Below are 22,759 nucleotides of genomic sequence, written 5' to 3' on the forward strand. Positions count from 1 at the left end.
AATGTTTTAATAATGCTTAAAATAACAAAAAAAACAGTCACCATCCATTTTCATCACTTTACCTAAAATATATCATCTCTGTCTTCATGTCTACACCCAATTTACCGCACTCCTATGTACGGCCACGACAACAACATGACTTACGGTAATTATTCAGTAGTAGGCGGGGTCAGACTGCAGTGGGCGGGATCCAGTGTGGGCGGCTCATCTTCCACCGGCTTTCACTGCGCTCCGAGAGGAAGCCTGCAGCGGACGCAACACGCCGAACAGGTAAACCGCTATATTTCATTATTACCAGAAAGCCATAATATCGAGTTTAAACGGTCAGCACGATTTGCATACGCATATCTGAGCACATCCCGAAGTTCTCTGACACACTGCTGTTTCAATTCCTCTAATCCGTGCTTTTGAAGATGTTAATGGGACAGATAATCCCTATTGCTTGAGAAAGGACGCATTGTTCCGTTGACTGCAACAGACACCGTGCTTCACATTGGCAGAGTACACATCACAACCTTATTTCATCATCATGCAATGCTTACAAACTTTTCGTAATGTGTGCCAACTTCGTTTTAATCTCAAAGGAGAGCTAGAAGTGTGTACTTTTATCTGTTTTAAAATGCTGCTTTGTGCTGAATTGAACTGATTTTTATTTTCAAGCCTGAGATGATTTGTCTTGAAGGGAGATTGATCTGCATATGAAAAGGAGGAGACCTGGTCAAAGACATGCTCTGGGTTTTTTTGTCGCAGGAGAGGTTTGCAGTCCAGCAGAGATGGTGCTGAAACAACAGCAACCCAGTGATAGACACTGGGTTAATCTGTTCTCTTTATTTGCATCAGTGCTGATTTTGATGTCTTATATATTATTTTTTATCTTGCTCCCTGCTGAAATATAGACATATGGTGTTATTGTTACATTTGATCAGTATCTTTTTTTTCACCTGACATGAAATGTTATAAATCAGTTCATGCCTTGCAAAGCAGACTATCTTAAAGCGTCCATCAATGATGATGATGATGCTGTTTCTGATCAGACATGATGCATTCCTGCATTGGCAGCGTGCCGGCTCACGCTTATTCATGAAAACAGAGCTGCGAGAGGTTTAATGCAGCGCCCTGCACTGGATGACTGATATCTGCGCAGTCCCTCTGTGTGTGTGTGTGTGTGTGTGTGTGTGTGCCGTGTATCTTATAAAGTCCATTGGCATTCAAGGGCTGGTGTGTCTAAACGCCACACCACCGGTCAGACGCAATGACCATCTGTTAGCAGACTGCCCTCTTCATCAAACACAGCAGATGTTCAAAAGGAGACAAAAAAGTTGGACGCCTGCATTCACACACAAGTGTCCTGGAGGGACTTTCCATTGACTTCTGTTGCCTTTGTAGCTGCTCTGTCCAAATACTTGAGACCTTTTTTGGGGGATTTTTGGCATATTTTTAAACATGTTTAAAAATTAAGTTATTCCTTTGTAGGACACTGGTTAGTTCCAACAGTGTTGGTCATTTCTGTAGCGTTTAAGAAAAATAATTTGAGTAATAGTGTTTCCCATTCATTACACATTCTCTGCAGTTCACCCAAACAGTCATGAAGTCGTGATTTGCTCACTCTGATGTCAATTTAATCTGTTTAATGGTCTTTTTTTCTGTGGAGCATCCCTTACGGGAGCATCAAAGAAAGTGTAAAAACAGGACATTTTAATTCGCATAAAATAAAAAAAAAAGTTTTTAATATATGAAAACTAGGATATGTACAGTTAAAGAAATATTTATTAGCCCTCCTGTGAAATGTGTATTACTTTTCAAATATTTCCCTAGTGAGTTTTAACAAAGTGCCACAGCCATGTCACCCTGCAGCCCAAAACCAGTTGCTCACTAAAGCTAAGCAGGGCTGAGTCTGGTCATTAACTGGATAGTAGACCACATTGGAAGGCTAGGTTGCTGTTGGAAGTGTTGTTAGTGAAGCCAACAGAGGACGCTCAACCTGTGGTCTGTGTGAGTCCTGATGCCACAGTATAGTGACACTATACTGTCAGTGGGTGCCATCTTTCGGACGAGACATTAAATCCTGACTCTCTGTGATCATTAAAAATCTATTGGCACTTCTCAAAAAGAGTAGGGGTGTATGTTGAATGAACATTTCACAGGAAAAATATTTTTGCTAATAATTTTGCCTTTAAGATCTTAGAGAGACTGACTGCCATTTGCAGTGATTCAATAGAAGTGGGAGGGCACCGAAGAGTTTTTTTTCTTGGTTTGATTTTCTGAGTGGTGGAAGTTTCCTTTCATAATAATAGATCATGCATGTTTTGACCTGCTAATTAAAAAGGTAGCATTTTATTTTGATGGTCCACTTTAGTATTAGTAGAATGTCTGCTTAATATCTGCTGATGCTCCTTCAACAGACATTTAAGTACATGTCAACTTACACTAACCCTGACCTCAACCTAACAATCTACTTATAATCTAATGAGAATTAGTTGGCATGTAGATGCAATGCAACTTAAATTCAACAAACGCACCATCAAAATAAAGTGTGACCATTAAAAACATAATGTTATCAATGATTCTGAGCATTCACCTAGAGATTTTGTCTGGGTGTAGCTGAACTTGCTTTATTAAACTTGCACAAACAGGAACGGTAATCAATTAAAAAAAATAGCATTATATTTTGTCTAATTCCTTTTAAAAGGCTTTGAGTGGACGACACAGGCCCGGATTGGCTAATCGGGAGGATCGGGAGAATTCCCGGTGGGCCGGTCCGTTTTTTGGCCGCGAGGGCCGGTGTCCCTAGCTCCATAATCTGTCGCTCTCAGCATTCACACTTTTTAAAAATAATTTATTTATTTACTTGACCACAGCCTTCTTATTCAATATTTTACCGCAGCAAGATACAGCCTGCAGGTTAATGATGATATAACTGCGTAAGTCACCACCCGATGTACAGCTGCTGTGGGGCAGTGGTTAGCACGTTAGGTTACGACGTCGCCAACTCGGGTTCGGACCTTGTCTGAGCATAATTTTTTTTCATTTTTATTGTTAAGACATATAATACTGTAAGGGTTGTTGAACATTTGAAGTTCTAAAACAGCTGTTTTCTCAAAAAAAAAAAAAAAAGACGTAATAGTGTAATTAGAAACTGAATTAGAAATGACCTTATTTTAATATAGTCTGTGGTGAACTGAGGTGGACCGGTCTAAGGCTTGAAACTCCAGGGCTGAAAAAGAGTCGCACTCCAGCCCTGGGATGACACTTGTATTTCACAGAATGTCTTACTTGGTGATCGATTTTTAACTCGGTGTAATGCTTCTTTTAATTGATTGACTGACTTGAACGGCATCCAGTGTGCATTAAAAGAGCACATTTCCGGTTTGGTGTTGATAAAGTCGTCCTTGAGCTGCGCTGTTGGGGTTACGGGTTGCTCCAAGCATACAAAACAAGTCGTGTACCGTGCAAACAAAGGGATCCCTTTTTACAATATTACAACCTTTGTTCAAACAATTGCTTCGCCTCCACTTCAGTGAGTGTTATGATTACATTAACATTTTAAAGAGAATAGTCTTTGTCCTTGTCTAGCCATTTGCCGCTTATCCAGTCTCAAAGAGCACCTTTGTATGACAGCCTGTCATAGCGGAGTGAATGTTGTGCCCTGGTTTTACCTGTTGTGAACACCGCTTCTTTATGTCCTTCATCAAACCCTTGTTGTTCAGTAAGTGAAAAGGCATTAGGTGTGTTATTTCGTAAGAAGATTGAGTACTCGGCCTGATTAGATGTGCAGGCTGTCGGTGTAGCCATTGATTTCCATTGCTCTGTAAATGCAGCTATATGCATAATGTATCTTTTAATAAAAAGGCAGCGAGGCATTAATCCCAGTCACCTTTCCTGCTCACTGAATCAATGAGCTTTGTAGGGTCTAGAACATTCCCTGAGTCAGATGCTGCTCGAGTCTTGACTTGATGTGTCCTCTGGGAGCTCTGCTTAAGTGCATCTCGAAGCTGCTGCTGAACCCGAGGAATCTGTTTTAGGTTTGCTATATGGTCACAGTTATTCAGGATTTATTTAGTGTACAAAAAGCTCCTGTATCAATTAGAGCATATTGTTTATCCCAATGTGCGTCTACAATAGTCAAACTGGATTATTTTCTCAAAGAGTTAGTGGTGGAAAGAGACATACTCAAGTACATACTATTGAAAAGACATACTCAAGTAAAAGTATGATTGCTTAAATAAATGGGCAAGTGAATTGAAAGTATCTGTTTTAAATACTACTCAAAGTATGAGTAAGCATTTGCCCTTCCACACTAAAAAAATCCATGCACAAATTGTTAACTCAATTTTAAATTGTAAGTTAGTTGAGTTAGGTGAGTTAAATTTACTCATTAAATTATTTAACTGCATGTTTGTAACTGTTTGTTCAATGAAAGTAATACATTCAGTTGAGGAGACTTTATTTGATGTCTTCATTTGAGCGTTTACCCCTCTACAGAATAAAAAGTTGAGTTCACTTAAAATTTTAACCTCCTAGGGCTTAGTGGCCACATACGTAGACGGCACGTTTTAGCTCTTAAGTGTCTATTTAAAGTTCCTTAAATGTTTTATATTTTGTCACAGACATACAGTGTCGTCCTGCAACTGTTTTGCAGCATATGAAATGTCCCAAACACTGTTTTTAACTGTCTAAAATGGGTAAACATTTAGTTTTTACTCTCTGATAGGCAAGTTGAAGACACGTTGAAAAAATGTTATAAATGCATTAAAAAACAGTCAGGATTCAGGAAAAAGTGTTTTATGTAAATTCGGATCGTAAGTCCACTTATATGGATATCATTTTTCTCTAAAAGTACATCATATTGAAAGATAATTCTTTGGGTTTATTCTAATTAAGTTCCAATAAGCCCAAATAGCAAAGAGAAATGAAAAATGCATGTAAAAAACACCTTGGGCCTTAAGAGGTTAAAGCAACTGGCTGCAAAGAAACTTTGAGTTTGTTAAGCTTCAGTGGTTGAAGTTGTGCCAAATTATTCCATAAAGAATTGTTGACTTAAACCAGCCTTACAGTCAACTTAAAAAAAAAAAATATTTCCTTCAACCACTGAAGCTTAATAAACTCAACATTTCTTAGCAGCTGGTTGCTTTAAAATTTTAAGTTAACTCAACTTTTCGTTTTGTACAGTGTAAAAGTACTCTAAAGTAATGAGTATTTGCCAATCATAGACTAAACTTAAAATATAAAATGACAAAAAGCAGTTTGATGCGTTTACATGCAGAGCAAAATCTGTGAAAAAAAATAGCTTTAAAGATGTGTAACCACTTTTTGCATGCATTTGAAAACGTAACATTCTGTATTGCATTTATTTATTTTTTTAAGGCCATTTAGCGATTTCTGTCATCATGAGTTGGCTTTTTTTTTATCAGTGAGAGGCAGTCTAAACTGTCTTTTGGTCAATGCATGCAATGATATTATAGTGTCTCATAATGTGCTGCATTTACTGTATAAAACACCTGTTTTGAGGTCGGTTGGTCTGTCTGGTGTGATTTTTCCATGTGCAATTGGATTGGACAGGAATCATACATAATCAGTCACCGTAGACCAGAAAAATAAAAATAAGTAGTGACCAGATTGAAAGAAAATTGTATTCATATCACAATATACAGTGAAGCCTGAAATTATTCATACTCCTGGGGTGTGAATAATTACAGACTTTACTGTATATCAGAGAAACAGTTTTTAAATGATCCAAAAAATCGATTGTCTGACAAATAACATTGTTTTTATCTGTTGTTGTTCCTTTTGTATCTTTGGCTACTACTATTGTCCTCATTTGTAAATCACTTTGGATAAAACCGACTGTCAAATTATTATATTTAAATAAAATTAAAGTCCATATGAACTCGACAACCATTCTTGGGCTAATGCGAGTGTGTGAGATGTTTCATGAATTATTTTTTCAGCACAAGACTAGTAGTTTGTGGTCATTTTGATTTCATAGTCATTTCATTGTGAACAGCTTGTAACAAAATTTAATTAAAAAGATCTTTGATTGTCTATTATAGCTAGTAGCCATCATTTATTTTTGTAAAGAACTTTTTTTCTGGGCAACTCAAAGCAATTTGTTGTTTGTTGATGATCCCAAGAGAGTTTCTATTTTTCTGCGAAGCATGAAATGAACATTTATACAATGTGCATGATAATGCTGAAAGAGCAATTCTGTAGTGTAGAGTCAATGTGTTATGCATTGAAAACAAATAAAAGGGATTAATTCAAATGAATGTTTTACATAGCCATTCTGTATTTTATGTAATGTATTTGTTCCATTCAGGTTACAAAAATGGGGCTCACTGTAAGCTTTCTGATATTATCACATTGTACAATTGTTGCACAATTGGTCTTGTCAGTTAATATACAAAAAAAACAAAATAAAGTAAATTAAATAAATATATAAATATATAAATATATATATATATATATATATATATATATATATATATATATATATATATATATATATATATATATATATATATATATTTTTTTTATTAAAGTAGCAATGTTTCAACTTATTTTTCTGTAGTTATGCAAAAGTCAACAATGTTTTAAGTCAACTTAGTGTAATTTATTGTTGAAGAAAAAAAATTTACAACTAATATTTCACAGTGCAGTCAAGTATTGTGTTTGCATCTTGGAGTTCAGGATGTCAGTTCAGATGTCCAGATTTGATTAAATTCTAATTAATTTAGCTTCAGTTTGATTAATTTTAATTATTAATTCAAATTGAATAGAAATGCTGTTGCTTTATAATTTTTTTTAATAATGTATGAAATAGTTTCCAGTGACGCAGTGGCGCAGTATAGTGCTGTCGCCTCACAGCAAGAAAGTCGCTGGTTCGAGCCTCGGCTGGGTCAGTTGGTGTTTCTGTGTGGAGTTTGCATGTTCTCCCTGCATTTGCGTGGGTTTCCTCTGTGTGCTCCATTTCCACCACAGTCCACCACAGTCCACCACAGGTGAATTTGGTAGGCTAAATTGTCCGTAGTGTATGAGTGTGTGGATGTTTCCCAGAGATTGGTTGCGGCTGGGAGGGCATCCGCTGCGTAAAAACGTGCTGGATAAGTTGGTGGTTCATTCTGCTCTGGTGACCCCGGATTAATCAAGGGACTAAGCCGAAAAGAAAAGGCATGAATGAATTAGTTTCCAAATTGTAAATTAGTTCAAATAAATTGTGCAGTCTGAAAATACGATATTGAATATTGAAAAATACTTTTTAAATAGTGTTTTGAGTTACTCAACTCTCTTGTTGTCCATATGGGACAGCTTAAAAACCGGTATCCGTAAGTATTTAGTTTTGCCCTGACAGCAGAAAGAGGCATGTGGTTTTCACCTTTCATTAGCACAGCTTGAAGTTACTGAAATCATGGGGACTGTAGTTAATTTGCCTTGATTGCTTGCTGCAAATACGATTAAAAGGAAAGCTCTTTCTCCTACACTGTTTAAAGCAAGGGAAATGCGTTCAGTGGTCTTTGGCATTTAGTACAGTACGTGGCTTTTCACACGTTTAGGTATTGTATCCTTGACAGGTTTGACCTTTGGTACCAGATAAATTTACATGAATTGTCGCACAGGTGCAGTGAGTGTGTGTGCAAGCCGGAAGTTGATTTGGCTCGTGTAAATGAGTGTGAGGGGCTTCCACTGGGGAACTGTTCATGGAAAGTAAGCTGCGGTGCTGTAGACCCCAAAACAATGATCTCACTGTTCTCCCTGTGGACTCCCTAAAAGCAGGTCACATCGACACCCAGTTACTGTGAGCAGAAGCATTAGATAATGCACATTCCACAAATGCAGATTGAGTGTTGCCTAGACCTGGATGATTACCATGTTTCCATCATATAAAACATCAAATTGCAAAGGAATAATGCTAAATTATTAGCATAGTTTTAGAAATAAATTATTTTAAGTTATGCATGGATCTTAAAGGGATAGTTCACTCTAAAAGTTACAACAAAAAAAAAAGATCATTTACTCACCTGTCACTTCATCTAAATCTATTTGAGTTTATTTTTTCCGTTGAACACAAAATAAGTTATTTTGAAGAATGCATCAACATCCGTAGTAGGGAAAAAAATGACTATAGAAGTCAATACCATCAACCAGCATTCTTCAAAATAACTTCTTTTGTGTTTAAGAAAGAAACATAGTAAATTAATTAATTAAGTATACATCGTTTATAACAAAACTATTACTGTAAATATCATTATCGTTTTTTATCAGTGATTAAGTGCATGTATAATAATTCAGTGGATAAAATAATTAGCCATTATATTTACATGCTTTGAATATTTATTTATTTTGTGAATTATTATCTGAATACTAACTATTCATTGTATTGTTATTATTATTGTTATTATTATTGTTATTAGTGTTACTGTAACAAGTTTGTCTGCACCAAAATATATTATCATAAATATTTAATATTAAAATAGATATAATAACAAATAATATAAATGGTACACAATTAACAATTATTTATATATTATTAATCATATATGGAGCATTAGATCTATATCAGTAGTTATATTAGAATGTATTGCAACTGTTTGTTTTTTTATATTTACTGTAATATTGATTATTACTGAGGGGAGTCGCGGTGGCGCAGTAAGTAGCGCTGTTGCCTCACAGCAAGAAGGTCGCTTGTTTGAGCCTCAGCTGGACCACTTGGCATTTCTGTGTGGAGTGTGAATGTTCTTCCTGTGTTGGCGTGGGTTTCCTCCGGGTGCTCCGGTTTCCCCCACAAGTCCAAAGACATGTGCTATAGGTGAATTTGGTATGCTAAATGGTCCATAGTGTGAATGGGAGTGTATGGGTGTTTCCCAGTGATGGGTTGCAGTGGTGACCCCTGATTAATAAAGAGACTTAGCCAAAGGAAAATGAAAGATTGCATGAATGATTATTGCTGAATGTAAACTATTGTTAATTCTATTGAACCATACTCATCCTCATCATCCTTATTATTATAATAATTATTTTATTTTTATGAAGGGACGCTGACAATGCAGTTGGCGATCCACGTTCAATTTTATTAAAGAGTAGTTGTACAGGCAAAGGTCAATAACAGGAGCAAACGGGTACATACGGGTGAAGCAAAAAAGTGGTCGGGTCACAGGCAAAGAGATCGGTCCAGGCAGCAAACAACGTAAACAAAGGAACGAAGCAAAGGGTCATGCAAGTTAAGGCAAGGAAAACATGTTGTAATGTCCACTAACTGTAAAAATAAGACTGTTTATGAAGTCCATGTAATCAGTTCATCATGATCCTCCGGCTGTGTGTGTGTAATCAATGTGAAACAGGAACCGGTGTGTGCGAGGTGCATGCAAGGAGTTGTAGTTTGTAAATATGGCGTGTGTGTGGTTCTCAAGCGATCCGCAGTAGCTAGATTGCTGGTGACTGTAACATTATTATTATTATCATTAACTTCACTCACTTGTTTTCACCTTGTTACATTCATCATTAAAATAATAATTATTATTCTAAAAGCGCATATATCCAGTTTTGCATTTACATTTAAAAAAATGCTGGGTTCCACACAATCGATTTGTGTTGGGACAACATAAAGGAATTAGGTTAACTTATTAGCTTTTACAAATTTAGGTTAAACAAAAAAATTAATCTCAAGAATTGTGTTGTTTCAGCTCATTTTAAATGAGTAGTTTAAATCAGCAGCAAATGTCTGTTTTGATTGCATTAGCAATATGATAGGACAGTAAGTTGAAGAGAGAGAGAGAGAGAAAGAGAGAGAGAGAGAGAGAGACGAGAGAGGGGATGGAATCGGGAATGGTCTGTAAGCTAGGACTTGAACTCAGGACACTCTAAGCTCAATGGCATTATATATCAGCACAATGCCCACGAGACTATATCTGCGCCTACATTCAGCATCTATATTGACTATATTAGAAAATGTCAACTAGCTTTGAACTACCAGTGCTGAATGGAAACACGCCTGCACGCCTGTTATACTGAGCTTGTCTGAAGTTAGATATTGTCATTGCCGATTGCCCTAAGCTGCCTTGTGCTCTAATCTGTCTGCCCCTGTTTGACTCTAAGGTGCCCGTCGGCTCTTTCTTTGTAACCCTCCCCCAATAACCCTGATCCAGAACAAAAAAATAAATAAAACAGTCTCTTTCTTTCCACCTTGCACCTACACTGCAGGAACAATATATCATTTCAGCATCGATATCGCAATGTTAGCAAGATCTGCATGGAGGATTATAGTTGACCAGGAGCCACATGTTTAAAAAAACATGCAATTTTATTGTTACCCTTTGAAATAACTCTACAAATGTACCAAACATGATATAATTTGCATGTATTTTTGAGGTCTGTGACTATATAAACGTTCCAAGCCAGTTTTAAGGGTTCGGCACAAGAATTTATTATATTTGTAAATTAAAGAAAGGTTAACAAGACTATACAGTGCAGTTTTACATTTAATAACTTCAATTTGTGTACCTGGGTACTTTTAGACTCCCAGTATACTTTATAGCACTGTTTACTTTATTTGTATATTTGCTACTATATTTATCAATGCTTGTGATTGGTTTATTTTATTTTATGCAGATGTACTGGTACTGGCCTACAAAATCATCAAAATCTTTCTAAAATTACAATTTTTTTCCAACTAGAACCATTCAAGTCATCTGGTGAAATTATACTCTATATCGCAATGTATATATATATATATATATCATATCGCAGAAAAATAAAATATGATAATTACATTTTTTTCCAAAATCACACTATGTATTACAGAAAAATACAATATCGCAATGTCATTTTTCCAGTATCGCAATATGTATTGCATACAAATGCAATATCACATTGTTGTTTTTTTTTGTCCAAAATCACAATATGTATTACATAAAAATACAATATCACAATGTTGTTTTTTCCAGTCACGCAAAATGTATCGCAGACAAATACAATGTCGCAGTGTTATTTTTTTTCCAATATTAAAATATATATTGCAGAAAAATACAATAATGCAATAAAGCTTTTTCCCATATCAAAATATGTATAGCAGTAAAATACAATATAACAATGACATTTTTTTCCCAATATTGCAATATGTACCACAGAAAAATACAATGTTGAAATGTCTTTTTTTCCCCCCAATATCGCAAATATGTATTGGAGAAAAATGCAATATCCCGATGACTTTTTTTCAATATCGCAATATGTATCGCAGAAAAATACAATGTTGCAATGTTGTTTTTTTCCAATATCACAATACGAATCGCAGAAAAATACAATATCGCAATTACTTTTTTTCCAATATCACAATATGTATTGCAGAAAAATACAATGTCACCCTATCGTTTTCCCCAATATTGCAATATCTATCGCAGAAAAATAAAATATCGAAATTAAGCTTTTTTTCTTAATATCGCAATATTTATCAAAGAAAAATACAATATCACAATGTTGTTTTTTTCTAATATCGAAATATGTATAGTAAAAAAATACAATATCGCAATGTTGTTTTTTCCCAATATTGCACTATATATTGCAGAAAAATACAATATAACAATGAAGCTTTTTTCAATATTGCATTATTAATCGAAGAAAAATACAATATCACAATGTTGTTTTTTTTCAATATCGCAATATGTATCGCAAAAAATACAATATTCAATTCAATTCAATTCAGCGGTGGAGGCTGGAAGCTGGCCTCAGCGAAGATTCTTCTGTCCCTGGAGCGTCACTGGAATCAGTCTCATGCTCTCCGCTCCCCCATGACCAACAGCGCAGCAGCAGCTCAGGATACTGCCTGGTCCTGGATATGGACACCTTGGGATCATCTTGTCGCTGGTCTTGGATCCAATCAGTGACTCCGCATAATGTGTGGACCTCGGGATGAGTATCCCCAGGTGGAAATAGAGAATAAAGAGAATAATTAGCGTAGCTGCTGTTCATAGTGTATATAAACAAGATGTAGAAACCTGCGTGGAAAGTGATGCATTGAGTGTATGCTTAACTAAACAGATTGGTCGCAATATCGCAATGTCATTTTTTTCTAATATCGAAATATGTATCGCAGAAAAATACTATATCGCGATGTTTTTTTTTTCCCAATATCGCAATATGTATCTCAAAAAATACAATATCGCAATGCCGTTTTTTTTCTAAAATCGATATATGTATCGCAATGTCGTTTTTTTTCCAATATCGTAATAAGTATTGAAGAAAAACCCAATATCACAATGTTGTTGTTTTTTAATATCGCAATATGTATCGCAAAAAATACAATATCACAATGTTGTTATTTTTCTAATATCGATATATGTATCGCAATGTCGTTTTTTTCCAATATCGTAATAAGTATTGAAGAAAAACCCAATATCACAATGTTGTTGTTTTTTTCAATATCGCAATATGTATCTTAAAAAATACAATATCGCAATGCCGTTTTTTTCTAATATCGATATATGTATCTCAATGTCCTTTTTTCTTAATATCGCAATTAGTATTGGAGAAAAACCCAATATCACAATGTTGTTTTTTTCCAATATCGCAATATATTGGAGAAAAATACAATATCGCAATGACTTTTTTTTCAATATCGCAATATGTATCGCAGAAAAATACAATATCGAAATGTTTTTTTCCACTACCAAAGCATGTATTGCAAATTCAATATTGCAATATCGTTTTTTTCAATATTGTGCAACCCTACCTCAGATGATAATGATGATGAGACTGGTTATCAGCAGGAGGACCATCACCCCATCTGATCCATATCCAGATAATTTCCCCTGGGCTCGAGGGCAGCGTCAGCAATGAAGCTCTTTCACACTCACTTCATAATCATTTTGCGTCTGACCTCTGAAAGAGCTGTGCATTTCTCTGCAGCGAAGGATATCAGTTTCAGTTTGGTCATGATAAATGTGTTATTGTGATGAAGGCAGATGTTCTCTGTAAAGCTCATCTGCCTGAAAGATAAATGAGTATGCATGTTTCACACAGTTCAATGATGTATTGAGTCGGGCAACCGTAGTGAAAGATTCAGCGCTTGGCTGGTGTGACTGTGGGCATGAATGTGTTTTAAAGTGCCCCATTTATAGTTCTATCAATATGGGGCCAAATTGATGTTTGTTCATTTCAAGTTTGGGTTCATGATTTTCAATACTTTTGCTGTTGAGATATCTAAAGTTCAATTAATAAATTCTTTTTTTTTTTTTTTACTACATTAGTCAATTTTTTCCAAATCAATATGACTTACTTTTTTTTTTTAATGAAACCCCAGCGGTTGTTTTGTTTTTGAATAATATTAGAAATATATGCATTTTAAAGTTATAGGTAAAATTTTTTTTTTAATGTCTGTACATCAAACTTTAGTAAGTTTCTTTTTTTATCTGTTGAACAAAAAGGAAGATATTTTGAATAATGCTAGAAAACGGAAGGCATTGCATTTCATTGTGTTTTTCAGCTATTATAGATGGCAGTTTATCAATTTAAATGCTGCTTAAGTGAATATATTAATATTAATATGCTTTCAACCTTCAAACCTACAGTAAAGGACAATAAGACTTTAAATCTGGTATGTAGATTGCATTGTGTAGTAATGTAAATGCAGCTGATTTTAATATTTATTGATGATGTCCTTCTCTGTGAACTTCAGTAAGTTAAACCCAAGAATCAGATCATTCAGATTCATAAATTAATCATTCAGCTGATTAAAAAAAGCTTTGGTAGCACTTTATTTTAGCGTACAAACAATGTACTTATTATAAATACAATAACTTAATAATAACTTGCTACTAATCTGGCTGCAGACTGGTTGCACATGCAATCTGAGACTACATGCAATGCTTTTAATACAAACACCTAAAGCCTGATCTATACTTTCGCCTGGTGCCTTGTCGTGGACCTCCGCTGACAGCTTTATATTTTTATATATATATATGTAAACAATATAAGCAAAAAAAAGTTACTAAAGACTTACTAAAAATCTAAAAGAAAAAACTAAAGTCTTTTTTTTTATTTAACCCACTCAACAACTCACAACTCAACAACACTTGCTATTTTTTCTTCTACTGATATGCTAAAAAAAGCAAATAATAGTCCAACATTCCTGACCATTATCACCAATAAAGCCTAGAAAAATAGGCCTTCAGTGTATTGTTAACTGTTAGGTTCAAATATTCTTTTCTAGTTATCAAGGAAACAATTTGTGACTTAATTTTAGTTTTGCAACTATTAAATTGTTTTAAATTCAAAATTGTAATGTTTACATCAATCTAAAAACCTATGAATGGTGGAAAATCATTCTGTAATTGTTTATTAAAACCCTCGGGGTCTCCCCTTTTGCCATGGCCTCTCTTTTTGGTTTTAACAAACTTAATCTTCAATTTATTCTAAATGTTTTAACAAAAACTTTTTTCCTTTCCCACTGTTGAAATTTCTAGCCAATAATTATTGGTCATCTGATTATCCCTATGATCACACATGGATGGATCATAAAGATGTCTTTACAGGTGTACCTTTTTCAGACAAAATTTATTCAAAGTGACTCATATTGAACTCCAATCAAACGTGGCCTGCACAAACTGTTCGCTTGAGTCTCAAAAAAAGTGCGCTCTGCCAGTCAGACCATGTCGCGCGCACCCAAAGCGAACCTCTGCAAACAAAGCGATGGCGTTACATTCACCACATTCACCAGGCTTAAAGTTAACTAGCAGACGCATAAAAAGTAAAACAGGTCACCCTACCCCTTGCAGTGACATCAATAGCTCTATTGAGTGCATGTGTCTGGGACTGCATGTCTGGAATTGCATGGCTCAGTTTGCAAGTCTGCAGCCAGATACTTCTGAATAATCCTGAAACTCCCACTCAATCAGACCTTATTTTTCCAATAGTGCACATACTGTTCAATAAAGTGTAACTCAAATTGATTAAAAAATATAAACTTAGTTGATAAATCAAATATTCAATTAAATTGAAGTTTATTTGTATAGCGCTTTTCATAATCATTATTGCTTCAAGCAGCTTTACAAAAGGTGCACAGTACAATCAAATTGGGAATGGTTAAGGGTATTAGTTACCATAACTTTATTATTTACTAATAACTTTATCTAGTTAACTAGTAACTAATAGCTTTTAACAGTTAAAGTTATTATATATATATATATATATATATATATATATATATATATATAAACATTAACCTGGAGTTATATAGCATATATGTGATTTCTATGTGTACATGTTCAATGAAGTGTATTAAGTGTAAGTGTTGTCCTTATTGTTGCTTCTTTTATGAGCATGAAGCTATTTTACGACTTACGAAAATCTGAATATTGCTCTTGAATCTTATAGAGAACTTTATAATACTTATATTACACTCTTTATGTAATCTTGAAGTTTGACAACCTAAGTTTCTATCCTGCTTCCTTATATTTTAAAGCCTGTCTTGCATATTCATCCATCTTTGCGATTCAAAGAAGATGAGCAAAAGAGTTTAAGGCTGGACTGTGTTTGGATGGATACGCTGCAGTAATTACTCATTTCACCTTTTGTGCCTTTGGATGAACTTTGAAGGCTCTTTTATCTGACACCTTTTATATGTACGCTATTATATCTCCTACAATATACTGTAGCACTTCTCACAGCCTCTTTTCAATGTTCGACATGCTTTTAACATCATTTACTGACTACCAGACCTCTTGGTTGTGCTTGATGTGTGACTAGACTGTCACTCTACGTGAAAGAGGAGTGTTTGGTGAGTCAGATGCTCATATCGGTCGCTCAGGATTCAGTGAACTGACCCTTGGGGTTTTCTGGACGCTGGTGTTTATTGACACTGCTATAGGCTGTGAAATGGCAGAATGAAGCTCTTTGAAAAGATGGAGCTCTGGATGTCTCTGTCTGTTCTGGCTGCATATAACGCTTATGGCACAGATTTACGTAACCTGTGATGTGACGTACAGCTAATCCATGAACAGACACTCCACTGCCTGCATAACCATAGACTTAATGATCCTTTCATTGCCAAAGCCTTATGTCATGCTGTGTGTGTGTGTGTGTGTGTGTGTGTGTGTGTGTGTGTCAGAACAGGATCTGCTCCAGCAAATACTTTTAGAGAGACTTCAGGTGTCACCGTCTGAATGAATTAAATAACTGTCATCCTAGAAAATAAACTTAGGTGGTTGACATTTAAGGATGAGGAAAGGAAAATTAATCTTATCAAACAAGAGCCGAGAATGACTTTGTATTTGTCAGATTTTGCAAGGCTAATCTTAGAAAATGTCATATTACATGACATTTAAAAGATGTGTACATATTTTTAGAGCAAACAAAGCAAATGATTTATTCAAATGATGGTAGACTAGGTTTGATTAAATATTAAGTAGGTTATATTTATTGAAGCAGAGTATTTAGAATTATTTACTTGAATCTTTGCTGTGCATTTGCATTTTGAAGTTTGTTTCACATCTTTTTGGTGTAAATTTAAATAAAGTGTCTACTTTAAACATGCTGTAAGTTCTAACTCTCCTAAAGCATAATGAAATCATAATGTTTGCTAAGTGAACATACTTGTTTATCTGAAAAACAATGCTAAAGTCAGTTATTCTGCTTTGAAAATATACGCGACGTGCCAGAAAATCTGTCATTGTTTTGGTTCCTTTAACCTGCCCAATGCCAGTTTAGCCAATAATAATTCAGGTTCCCAGGATGCTTTGATGTCATTCATTCAGTCATGAATGCTCTCAAAGCATGCATCCGTGACTGAAATGCGACCTCTGGTAGACAGTAACAGCCTCTGAAATAAGACGCAGATTCAAAGTTCCACATGAGGTTATTGATTAGCAAATAATATAAATAATACGACAGTAAACATTTGGTGAGCAGGTTACATTGTAACCCTGTGACCCAATAACACGCTCAGTGACGAGACTTGCAGTGATAAGACATTTGGTTGTGTGCACCAGATAAAACACGACAGAAATTTAAATACAGCCATTCAGAAGTGCTGAATAGTCCACTTACTGCACTCCAACAAAATGGTAAGGTTTATAATTGAATTAATACATATTAAACCTATTTAACATTATTAAACGTAGATGCTGAATCACTGATATGTGCTGGTTTTCATTATTTCACAGTTCTAAAGTTCATTTTTAAACGGTTTATTTTATTTTGAAGATCTGAGGTGAACTATCTGCTGCTGCTTTCAGTAGTATGGCAATAAATGTCATGTAAAATGACATTCAGTTCACATTATTAGCATTTAACACTGAATAAAGCACATGATGTGTACCTGAGGTGATCATTATCAGTTTTCTGTTGTTCACCTGTGAGAAATAGAAGCTGTTTCTAATGTATCAATTTGAGGTGTTGGTTAGAACAAAAACTTCTTTTAGTATGGAAAATATTCCTTCTATTGCGTGCCGTTGCTTTTATTTAAAACACAATTTTAATCAGCCTTAAATCAGCCTTTAGACTTGACTGTCAGGCACACTGCTGTAGGTGTCATCAATCTGGCAACCTGCGCTTGCATTTGTTTAGAACCAGGCATGGAACCATCAGTCATTCCATTCCAATCAGTCAAACTTACATACTGCACCCTAATGTTTCAAATAAATACAATTTCAAAATAATGGAGAAATAACATCCCAAACTGGAAGAAGTAACTTTTTAGGATCTGTAATTGTAAAATAAAAAGTCATTGTAATGATCTGTACTAAACCATAAAGCGAATCTTTCATTGAATATATTTAATTAGTCAATTTAAATAAATAAATACGTATTTATTTTCTTGCCATTGTATTTGTCCATATATGTGTCTGTTGTGTAATTTTAAAAGGATTATATTTATAGTTTTAAGCAGTGTTATTGGATTAAAATAACCAGGGGTTTTATTAGAGGTAATTTAGAGCAACAGGATCAAAAACACTTCTACAATCATTTAAAAATACTGAAAGTTATCTGAAAGACTGTAACAATACCATGTGGTTCTGCAGAAAAGTGTTTATTGCTTTGAAATATTTGATAAATTCACCTTTTTATGGTGTGATAGCTAAAATTACAAATCCACATGACCTTCAGAGAAGAACACTTTCATTGTTAAATTTTTAAATTTTATGTATTAGAAAATACATTGTTAAATATAATTTTACATAGATTTTTTTAAGTATAACTCACTTATTGTGAGCTTATCATTGATTAAAATCAATGATTGTACAGAAGTTTCTTTTTTTTGTCAATCAGTGTAATGCAATCCCTCCGTTATCCTTGATTTACAGCATCGCTGTATCGATAACACTTTTAAATTTCTTCCATTTGTATATATATATGCGTTGTTTAGGATTTAAAATGCATTTTTTTCACCCTTAACGAACAGAACTTTTCATTTTTTCAAACGAAAATGTAAGCTTTTCCGCATTTTGAATCCTCCACATTGGTGCAGTTGATGCTGGTTTGAGGAGCAGTATGTGGGTGTTGGTTTGTGCTAGCAGAAGAGCCGGGTGAGGCAGAAGCTAAGCCTGTCAGAGTCTGGGCTCCAGACAGCTTTATCTGGCTGCTGTAGCTCAGCCTCCCAGGGAAGGAGCTTTACACGCAAGACCTCCAACTGAGCTGTCACTTCAGTCAATGCTAAGGCCAGAAACATACAAGCAAGCACACAAACACAGATGCGACTACTTGGCCAAGTCGAACATGGCTAACACGCACTTTATTACTTGAGCAAACCTACAGACTCAAAGCATTTTTTTTGGATTTATAGTCTGTACCGTTTAAAAGTTGTTGTTGTTTTAAAAGGAATTAGTCATTTTATTCAGGAAGTATGTGTATTGACTAAAAGTGAAAGTATAGACTTTCTATTTGAAGTATTTGGACATTTTTAACTGTGTGCTTTATTTTCTATTAATGCAGTTGATCAGATTCAATTATTCTGCTTATACTTTGGTTAGCACACAAAAACATTGCTCAGATGTTTCATATCAAGACATTTGTCAGGTTTTTGTCCTCAAACCACTCCTTTCTGTGGGACTAGTTTCTTAAAAACATATCCAAAGCTTTTAAGTTCAGTTTTAATTTTTTTTGTTTCTGTTGTCTGGCATAAAATAATAACTGAATCAGTTGGCGTAGTGATACCGAACTATATTGTGATCAAGATCTGCCAGGGACTACTTCATTGTGCATCTGATAGTAATTGCACACCTTAGAACAGGGCTAATGTAATGTGCATTTACAGCAGTGCTAAACTCAAACTGCACAGTTTAGCTTTAACCCTAAGTAAACACACCTGATCAAACTATTTGAGTCTTGTTTGAAACCTACGGGTGTGTTTGGAAATAAATTCTGCAGAGCTGAGGTCCTCCAGGACCTGAGTTTGACAGCCCTGCTTTAGAATGTTCATCAGCCTATCAGAATCAAACATTTAACAGCCTCGTGGTATAATAGGAATGAATGCACAATAGAATTATATCATGAAAAGGTGTAAATAAGTTCTGAATCAAATAGGAATTCATTCAGTATAGATATAAAACTAGAAAAAAAAATTCCTGAAAAAAATGCACACCTTCGTAAACCAATCAGAATTGAGCATTGATCATCTCTGTAGTGTGAATAATTATAATAGCATTCTTGGATAGGGACCGATGCTCAAAAACTACTTTTGCTGTTTTCAAACTATTTATTTAAAAATACAACACAAGTCGTGCATTGTTTTTGGGATGACCTAAATATTTTTAGTTGAATCCAATTAAATTTGTAAAAACTATTAAGTTAACTTAATTTATTTGTGTTGGGACAACATGAAGAAGTTGTGTGGAACCCAGCATTTTTCAAAGGACTTAAAAAGTAGCATTTATTGTGAGTTGAAACAACATAATTCATATGTCGTTTTTGGGACAACCTAATAATCTTAAGCTGAATCCACTTAAATGGATACTTTAAAAAACTAAACTGTAAAAATACTGGGTTACACACAATTCCTTTATGTTCCCCCAACACAAATTGATTAAATTAACTTACTTGTTTTTACAGATTTAAGTGGATTGAACATAAAACAATTAAGTTGTCCCAAAAATCCTTTGAACAGTGTTGTTCCAACTCATTTCAAATACATAGTTTGAACAGCTTCAAAAGTCAATAGCCATGTTTCCATCCAAAAAAATGCTAATTAAATTTATGAGCAAAACTGGAATATTGCAAAAAATATGCGCATAAAGCAGCATTTTCATCCAATGAGTCAAAGTGAACAAAATCTTCACTTCCTGATTAACTGAGGCCAAATATTAACAGTAAAAATGGAATTTGCTGCAGTAGGAGAAACTGCATCAATCTTTTCTTTATTTAATAAATGTCTTGCATCTCAGAAGATGATGCCGACATGCAGGGAATGCGCAGTGGTGTTTGAAACCATGATATGCAGAGCACAGACGTTCTTGACAGTTCAGGAGTTCATTAATAATATAATAACACTAATACTGAAATGGTTGAGGCGTTTTAGAATGACCAAAACAACATTTCAGATGTTTTAAAAAGTGCTCAGCCTGCTGGTTTATCCATTCACACACATTTTTTTTTTTATCAACACATGATCTCTTAAAACAAAATCACATGACCTTTTTTAATGTGCATACTAGAATTTATTCAGTAAAAGTGTTTCCATCGTAGTTTATGGGCATCTTTACTTTGCTTTATAAAAAGTCTATTCAACCCAGTTATGTGCATACGTTATTTATGCACATTTTTAAAGTGTATGCGGATCTTGGCGTTTCCATCAACTGATTTTTTTAAATAGGTGAATAGAAACATAGCTAATGACATTTGCTGTTTGTTTAAACTACCTGTTTAAATTGAGATGAAACAACTTAATTATTTTAAGTTTAATCCACTAGTAAAAACTAATTCACTCATTCATTCAATTTAATTTAATGGCTTTAGTCCCTTTATTAATCAGAGGTCGCCACATCGGAATGACCTGCCAACTTATCCAGCATATGTTTTACATGGCCAACTGATCCTGCCGCAACGTGAACCAGCGCCTTCTAGCTGTGAGGCGATCGTGTTACCCACTGCGGCACCTTGACGCCCAGTAAGTTAACTTAATAACTTAATGTTGTCTCAACACAAATTGATTGGATGGAATCTAGCCTTTTTACAGGGAATGTTGAATGGGAGTGTGTACACTGAATAGAATTCAGGATTCGATTCTCCCACAGCATTAGGTCTGATAAGAGCTGATTCATTCTGAATGAAGTTTGTCTGATAACATCGCTGAGCAGCTTTTATATATTATCTTTCTAATCAGTCAGCCTATTAAGGATTCCTTCCTGTTAAACACTTTTCATTTTGTTTGTGCTATAACGACCTTGTCTAATTTGTGTGTGTGTGTGTGTGCGCTTCTTAATTGCCAGCCTCCATTGTTGTGAGAACACACATTCTTTTCCGATCTGCTGGTCAGATCTTTTAGCGGCACACCGAATGCTCTCAACAGCTGTGAGGCATGAAAAGCACAAAACTCTAAATGGAATCTGAAGGAACGTAAAACTTTTTTTCATCTTTTAATGAAGCCCTTTAGCATTAGTGCCATCAGTTAATGGCGCCAGACCTCTAATGGTCTGAATGTATGCGTTTCCAGGGCTACCTTCACCATGGAAACAGTACCCATGTGACTGGAGTAATAGAGAACACACAAAGGAGCCTCTACAAAAATGTGTCCATGTGGAAGTAAAGCGTTGAGGGCTTGACATCGCAGTCTTTTTAGGTTGCGGAAGATGCTGGATTGGCCACTGGCATCCACGGGGCATTGGGGAAACCCTACTTCTTAAGTGAAACGGGGTTAAGATCTAGTACAACTGACAGTCGTGACCCACTAAGCAGCCAGAGACTTTGATTTTAATAACCGTCAAGTGTTGCTTTGCAGACATGATTGCTTGTTTTCCTGTTAGCTCTCGTTCCTTGGCATTTAGGGCTGGGAATGTTGTTCCAGCACTCCTCATACAACATGTAAGTTACTCCTCAGTTAAAACAAGCCCATATTCTCCATTAAAAGGATCAACAACAGTAGCCAGTCATCCTTCAGTGAAAAAATATAGTCAGTCTCAGAAGAACTGCGGTCTCTTGTTGTTTTTGGCACATAAAGTCGCCACAAAATGGCTCTTTATGGATGTTGTTGTACTAGTGCTGGAAGAGAAGCTAACGTCAGATGTTTGGATTGTTGGATGCTTTAAATATACAGCAGATTGAGATCTGTTATGGTGTAAAAGAATTAACAGCACAATAAAAGATATTTATAAGAGAGAGAGAGTAAAAGCTGTGGTATATGACTGAAATGCATGACTGGTGGTTATATAGATGTGCTATTGAGTTTAAATTGTGCTGTATGAGGCAAAGCCAAAGGACTGCTTTTAACAGATCTGTCCAATCGCTTTCATGTGGCAAACTCAGTTTCATGAAGCTTTGTTTTACTGCCTTATGACACATTGAGGTTTTATGAGTAATATTTGCCTGATTCAATTTCAGTAGTGCTTTCTGGTGTTGGGATTACTTTTAAAAGCAATTATTAAATGAGAGTCCCTGGTTCAGTAGATGTTTGACATCATCTGTGCTTCAGTCCCTCAATTTGTAAAAGCAAACAAAAACAGCTCACTGTTTAGTAATGCACTTAAATATAAGTCAAGGGGGCATCCAGGAGGGTTTAAAAGCAGAAATGTTTTGAAAGTAATTATTATGCTGCATTTATTATGTTTTGGCATCATAGTAATGC

General features: G+C 35.1%; 1 protein-coding gene across 33 annotated transcripts in view; it reads left to right on the forward strand.

Annotated features, from left to right (window-relative positions):
* Positions 1–223: 223 nt before the first annotated feature.
* The window catches only part of map2 (microtubule-associated protein 2), a 208,839-nt gene continuing 186,303 nt past the window's right edge, over positions 224–22,759 (forward strand). For all 33 annotated transcript variants that reach the window (XM_009304861.4, XM_009304864.4, XM_009304863.4 and 30 more), the window contains exon 1: positions 224–270. The gene's annotated coding sequence lies outside the window, so the exon portion shown is untranslated. The remainder of the gene's footprint in view (positions 271–22,759) is intronic.

The sequence above is a fragment of the Danio rerio genome, chromosome 9, assembly GCF_049306965.1.
Source record: "Danio rerio strain Tuebingen ecotype United States chromosome 9, GRCz12tu, whole genome shotgun sequence".
In the NCBI taxonomy this organism is placed as follows: domain Eukaryota; kingdom Metazoa; phylum Chordata; class Actinopteri; order Cypriniformes; family Danionidae; genus Danio; species Danio rerio.